Here is a 7,313-nt window from a genome sequence, read left to right on the forward strand (position 1 = left end):
CATGCTTAAAGTCTTGGAGAGAACAGGAATTCAAGGCCCATACCTAAACATAGTAAAAGCAATATACAGCAAACCGGTAGCCAGCATCAAACTAAACGGAGAGAAACTTGAAGCAATCCCACTGAAATCAGGGACCAGACAAGGCTGCCCCCTTTCTCCTTATCTTTTCAATATTGTACTTGAGGTACTAGCTCGGGCAATTCGACAACATAAGGAGGTCAAAGGGATACAAATTGGAAAGGAGGAAGTCAAACTATCATTATTTGCAGACGACATGATCGTCTACCTAAGTGATCCAAAGAACTCCACTAGAGAGCTCCTACAGCTGATAAACAACTTCAGCAAAGTGGCAGGTTACAAAATCAACTCAAGCAAATCAGTGGCCTTCCTATACTCAAAGGATAAACAGGCTGAGAAAGAAATTAGGGAAATGACCCCCTTCACAATAGCCACAAACAGTATAAAGTATCTTGGGGTGACTCTAACCAAACATGCGAAAGATCTGTATGGCAAGAACTTCAAGACTCTGAAGAAGGAAATGGAAGAAGACCTCAAAAAATGGGAAAACCTCCCATGCTCATGGATCGGTAGAATCAATATAGTTAAAATGGCCATTTTGCCTAAAGCACTATACAGATTCAATGCAATACCCATCAAAATCCCAACTCAATTCTTCACAGAGTTAGAAAGAGCAATTATCAAATTCATCTGGAACAACAAAAAACCCAGGATAGCTAAAACTATTCTCAGCAACAAAAGAAAATCTGGGGGAATCAGTATCCCTGACCTCAAGCAATACTACAGAGCAATAGTGTTAAAAACTGCATGGTATTGGTACAGTGACAGGCAGGAGGATCAATGGAACAGGATTGAAGATCCAGAAATGAACCCACACACCTATGGCCACTTGATCCTCGACAAAGAGGCTGAAAACATCCAATGGAAAAAAGATAGCCTTTTCAACAAATGGTGCTGGTTCAACTGGAGGTCAGCATGCAGAAGAATGCGAATTGATCCATCCTTGTCTCCTTGTACTAAGCTCAAATCCAAATGGATCAAGGACCTCCACATAAAGCCAGACACTCTGAAGCTAATAGAAAAGAAACTGGGGAAGACCCTTGAGGACATCGGTACAGGGAGAAAGTTTCTGAACAGAACACCAATAGCGTATGCTCTAAGAGCAAGAATTGACAAATGGGACCTCATAAGGTTACAGAGTTTCTGTAAGGCAAAGGACACCATCAAGAGGACAGATCGGCAACCAACAAATTGGGAAAAGATCTTCACCAATCCTACATCAGATAGAGGGCTAATATCCAATATATATAAAGAACTCAAGAAGTTAGACTCCAGAAAACCAAACAACCCTATTAAAAAATGGGGTACAGAGTTAAACAAAGAATTCTCACCTGAAGAACTTCGGATGGCGGAGAAGCATCTTAAAAAATGCTCCACTTCATTAGTCATTAGGGAAATGCAAATCAAAACAACCCTAAGATTTCATCTTACACCAGTCAGAATGGCTAAGATTAAAAATTCAGGAGACAGCAGGTGTTGGAGAGGGTGCGGAGAAAGAGGAACACTCCTCCACTGCTGGTGGGGTTGCAAATTGGTACAACCACTCTGGAAAGCAGTCTGGCGGTTCCTCCGAAAACTGGGCACCTCACTTCCAGAAGATCCTGCTATACCACTCCTGGGCATATACCCAGAGGATTCCCCACCATGTAATAAGGATACATGCTCTACTATGTTCATAGCAGCCCTATTTATAATTGCCAGATGCTGGAAAGAACCCAGGTATCCCTCAACAGAAGAGTGGATACAAAAAATGTGGTATATCTACACAATGGAGTACTATTCAGCCATTAGAAACAATGAATTCATGAAATTCTTAGGCAAATGGATGGAGCTAGAGAACATCATACTAAGTGAGGTAACCCAGACTCAAAAGGTGAATCATGGTATGCACTCACTAATAAGTGGTTATTAACCTAGAAAACTGGAATACCCAAAACATAATCCACACATCAAATGAGATACAAGAAGAAAGCAGGAGTGGTCCCTGGTTCTGGAAAGACTCAGTGAAACAGTATTTGGCAAAACCAGAACGGGGAACTGGGAAGGGGTGGGAGGGAGGACAGGGGAAGAGAAGGGGGCTTACGGGACTTTCGGGGAGTGGGGGGGGGCCTAGAAAAGGGGAAATCATTTGAAATGTAAATAAATTATATCAAATAAAAAAAAAAAGAAAACCATAAAAAAAAAAAAAAAAAAGAAGAGGACTCTAATTATGTCTGACCATAAAGCCTGCAAGGGGTTCATAAGTTATTCCAAGAGAAGATCTGCGCAGAAGGCAGTATCGACTGTCGTCTATTTCCTTGGCTACCATAAATTACTTTTTTCTCAGCAACTGTTGCAAAGCAAATTCAAGTGCAAAACTCTGAGGCCTGGCTACAGGGTTATCACTAAGGAGTCAATCTTCAAAGCATGCCTCCAAGTCAACTATAGCCAAGGGATAAGCCCTGAGGGAAGAGGCCAAAGAAGTCTTAGGGTTCTAGCAAAAGCTCTGCTGACATCTAAACTAAGACCGTGTTTTCCCCTGCCAGTCTCCTTTTGACCTCCAAGATAACCACTACTGGCTTGTGGTGTCTTTATAATTCTCAGTAAATATAAAAGCAACCGGAATGTCCATCAGCAGGAGATGGTTGAACAAATCAATGTCTTTACATTAAACAGAGAACTCTCGCCTCATGTTAGGAAACCCTGCTTCTTAAGGTCAAAGCCTACCATGTCTGATAGCTCCCCTGAGCTCCTTACAAAGTGGAGGACTCCCTTTCCCAGAGGGACTGCCTCTCCTCTACCTTATCTGGGGAGCCCAACCCCCACACTCTATTTGAGATATGTCAAGAAATTCTTGGCAAAATTACAGGTTCAACCTCTTGGAACGCTTTTCCATGCAAATGAGGAATGCACAGAACCTTAACCTCCGCCAATGAAACTTCACCCTAAGAAGATTCCCCTTCCCACTTTCCAAAGTTTTATCGTCCTTGTTCGCATCAAATAAAGAGCACAAGCTGTTTTGTTGACTATCATCTAAGAGAACTGTTTTCTACGAGCTGTAACACTGAAGAGTTGTAACACTAAAGGGCTATAACATTGAAATGTTTGGAGACACCCCCACCCCTGCCCATCCCTGCCCTCACCCCATCTTCCACCATCACCCTACCTCATTCCCCCATACCCCCACTTCCGTACCCCAGGCACACCCTTCCGGACTTTGCTTCATCCCATCCCACCCAGTGTTCTGCGGAGCCTGGATACCCTAAGGAAAGACATGGACCATGGAGTTAGGCTCCACACCATCCTTCCCTGCTTGGTGTGCAACAGTGTCTGGATCTCCCAAGGGAAGAAACAAAGAACAGAACCACAACCTCACACTAAAATGATGACTCAAGGTGGAGCCATCATCTGTGTGTGCGTGCATGTGTGTGAGTGTGTGTGTGTGTATGTGTGTGTGTGTGTGTGCGCGTGCATGCGTGCATGTGTGTGTGTGTGTGTGTGTGTGTGTGTGATTGAACATGCGCACATGTGTTTCCAGAGCAGTTTACAAAGTTCAGTTCAGAAAAGACTACAGTGTTTTATGAAAAGGTAAAGGGATGCCATGTATTTACTTAGATTAGCAGGAAGAAATAATAGGAAGATAAACAAGAAAAAAATGTTTCTTTGAATATGGAGAAAACAAAGCAGAGTTCTCCTGAGGTCAAGAAAGAGGGTCCACCTGGCAGGTACAGTCGACGGGAGTGCTGCCTGGAAGGAATTTAAAGTGTTGTTTTCTTTATTTTTTTTTTTTTAATGTACCGAATGCGGGGCTGGGAGGTGGCTCAGTTAGGAAAGTGCTCCTTACTCATGAGGAACTCTTCTTAGATCCTCCGTGCCAGCTAATACCCCAGGCCTGATGGCACGCGCCTATGATCACAGCACTGGGGAGGCAGAGACCCGTGGATTCCTGAAGCTCACTGGCCAGCCAACCTAGCCAAGTCATCGGTGAGCTCCAGATTCAGTGAGAGGCCCTGCCTCGAAGAATAAGGTGGAAAGTAACTGAGGAGGACACCTATCATCATCGCCCTCGGTCTAGCCACACGCACACATATGTATAGCACAGACAAAAATGCAGATAAATAATTTTTTAAAAATTTAAAGTAAAACTACTAAGTGCAAGGTAATGTCTTAAATTAGACTTTGGCAAAAAAAAATAAAAGGGTCTTAAGGACTAGGCTGGGATTAACACCTCAGTGCTCAAAGGACTGCCTGGAATCTCAGGGCTCTGAGTTCCATCCCTAGCCCAGAAAAAAAAGGCACAAAATTTACTTTTAAGATAAAAAGGAGATTAATGGGAACACATAAGAAAAAGTGAAGAAGTCCACAGCTTAGTTAAGGACAGCACATTGGTGTTAACTTCATACTTTCCACAAATACACCCAGGTGATGCACGATGCTACTAATCTTGGGCAAGTTGGATGAAGGATAGATGCAGGAATTCTCTGTGCTATATTTAAGACTTTTTCTATAAATCTAAAACTATTCACACAAAAAAAAATGTTTTAAAGTATATGACACCTGCTGAATGCCACATGGAAGCACAAGTAGAGATTCTGCTAAATAAAACAACTAAAGGTCCCCGCTCCCTGTCTTCAACACGCTCAGCAACCCTGCACATACCATCACCACTGAACCCACCATGCCTCTGGCCACTAGGCACCCAGCACCTGCTCTGAGGACACACATCAAAGAGGTCCTAGTTTGCAGTGATGTATGTGTTCTGTGTCTGAAGAAACCAGACAAAAATTGAAAACAGAAAGATCCTGGATACAGAACACAAATAACCCAAATCTCAACAACATGGGCCTCTTGGGCCCAAATGCAAGCCATCATCTTCCATCTCACAGGGCGTGAAAACCACGGGGAGGGTGCTCACTTTGGCAGCTCACGCACTAAAACTGGAGCGACGCAGAAATGAGCAGCACAGCCCCCTTGCAAGAATGACATGCGTATGTGTGAAGTATTCCATATTTTAATTTAAAAAGTCATGGGAGGGACTGGCATGCTGGCTCAGTTAAGAGTGTATACTGCTCTTCTAAAGGACCCGAGTTCTGTTCTCAGCGCCCACAGTATCAGCTCACAACCACCAGTAACTCACACACCAGAGACTCTGCGCTCTCTCCTGGCCACCCAAGCACTGCACTCATGCGCACACATGGGGTGAGGATGGGACATAATTTAAAATAATAAAAATAACTCCTTTTTTACGTCATGGTGGAACTCAAACATCAGTCCAAGGGAGACCATGGTCTGTGTAGTTTGTGACCAAGATTCCTTAATAGGGACAAAATAAGAATCAAAGACCAGTGTGGTGGTTTGTATATGCTCAGCCCTGGGAGCGGCACTATTAGGAGGTGTGGCCCTGCTGAAGTAAGTGTGTCACTGTGGGTGTGAGCTTTAAAACCCTCATCCTTAAGACCCTGGGAGCCGGCCTTCTCCTAGCAGCCTTCAGATGAAGATATAGAACTCTCAGCTCTCTTTGATCACACATAATCAAAGATATATATACACCTAGAACTTCTATTTTTTTTAAGATTTCATTATTAGCAGTGCTGACACCAGGCCCCCAGGTCAGACACCTGCCCTGACAAGAAGTAAAGTTGGCAAAGTCTCAAGCATTGAACGTGACAGTGGGGGAGGGGGGCTTGCCGAGAAGAGGGAAGCTGAAGACAGGTAAGGAATATTTCCTTCCAGCACCCCGGGACTCTTATCTAAAAGAAAAATCTCTCCTTATGAAAATATCTCCCACACACCAACACACAAGGAACTCGTGCTTCGTCATGATCTCAGATTGAATAGCATCTACCATTGTATGATGGTGGCCGGTGGCCACCATTCCCCAGCCTCATGCATGTCTGCCCACCTTGTAGTCTTTGTAGCACCATCTAATTATGCTTAATCTAAAGATATCCTTGTGCCCATCTATATGGAGAGTATAGAAAGGAAAGAAAGAAAGCAGAAGAACCAGTTGTCTGGTTCTTATGAAAGTGGTCAAGTCCACAGCACAAAAGGAAAGGGTTTGGGTTATTTGCAGATAAATTAGATGTGGGAAAAGGACTTGAATAACTAATGGAGCAAACCAAATTCTTTGTTTATAGATATACAATTCTCCCAGCATCATTTGTTAATGAGACTATGGTTGGTCGGCTGTGTATTCTTGGTCCCTTTGTCAACACTCAGTTAAAGATAAACACTTGGGCTGGTTTTTGAGTTCTCCATTCTGTACAATAGGGCCATTCTTTTTTTTTTTTTTTCTAGTGCCGCACTGATCTGACTACTGTAACTTCATGATACGTTGTGAAGTCAAGAAATCTGAAGCCTGCAGTTTTGCTTTCTCATCAGGACAGGTTTGACTGCTCATGGGAGACTGTGGTTCTGCATGAGCTTTAGGATATTTTATACATTAAGTGAAATGTATCTGATAGAGCTTGCACTGATCCACATCTCCCATTGGATACCCTGGTGTCCTGACAATACTTAATCTTCCATCAATATTAACCATCTTCCCTCTTGTTTGTAACATCTCTGATGTAATTCTTCATTTCAGCCTAATGGTCAATATATAAATGTTTGCATTTCTGCATGCTATATGTGTTTATGGTGTGTGTCCACACATACTATTTGGTCAAAAGACAGTTTGGGGGAGAATTGATTCTCCCTTTCTACCACATGAGTCTTGGGGATTGAACTTGGGTCATTAGGGTTGATAGCAAGTGCCTTTACACACTGAGCCCTCTCACTGACCCTCATTTTCTTAGTTAATATAGGACTAACAAGTGTATTGTGTAAAGGGCCCAACTGCATGAACCAGTTTCACTAAATGAAATTGGAAACTGCAGCGAAATGTTAAGTCAAAGTGATCAGGATGTGGCAAGAGTGGCTAATTCAAGCAGACCATTGGTGTGAATACAAAGTGGTGCAGCCACCCAGGAGAACAATAAGATTCCTAAAATAAAATTTAAGAGTCTACCATATAGTCCAGTGATGCCTCATCTGGATATTTATCAAGAATGGAGATATGATTCATACAAAGGTGATATCACTCCCACAGTCATCGCAACATTATCCCCCAGAGTCAAGAAGAGGGTACAACCCAAATATCAATCAACGGATGGACGGATGGACGGATGGACGGATGGATGGATGGACGGACGGACGGATGGATGGATGGATGGATGGATGGACGGATGGGTGGAGAGCATGTAATACACACATGC

At 43.2% G+C, this 7,313-nt stretch overlaps 1 non-coding gene across 1 annotated transcript; it reads left to right on the plus strand.

Annotated features, from left to right (window-relative positions):
* Positions 1–4,964: 4,964 nt before the first annotated feature.
* LOC127676648 (U6 spliceosomal RNA) lies at positions 4,965–5,071 on the plus strand. Its single transcript, XR_007976091.1, has one exon. It is a non-coding gene; the product is annotated as a U6 spliceosomal RNA (small nuclear RNA).
* Positions 5,072–7,313: the final 2,242 nt, after the last annotated feature.

This window comes from Apodemus sylvaticus, chromosome 1 (genome assembly GCF_947179515.1).
Source record: "Apodemus sylvaticus chromosome 1, mApoSyl1.1, whole genome shotgun sequence".
In the NCBI taxonomy this organism is placed as follows: domain Eukaryota; kingdom Metazoa; phylum Chordata; class Mammalia; order Rodentia; family Muridae; genus Apodemus; species Apodemus sylvaticus.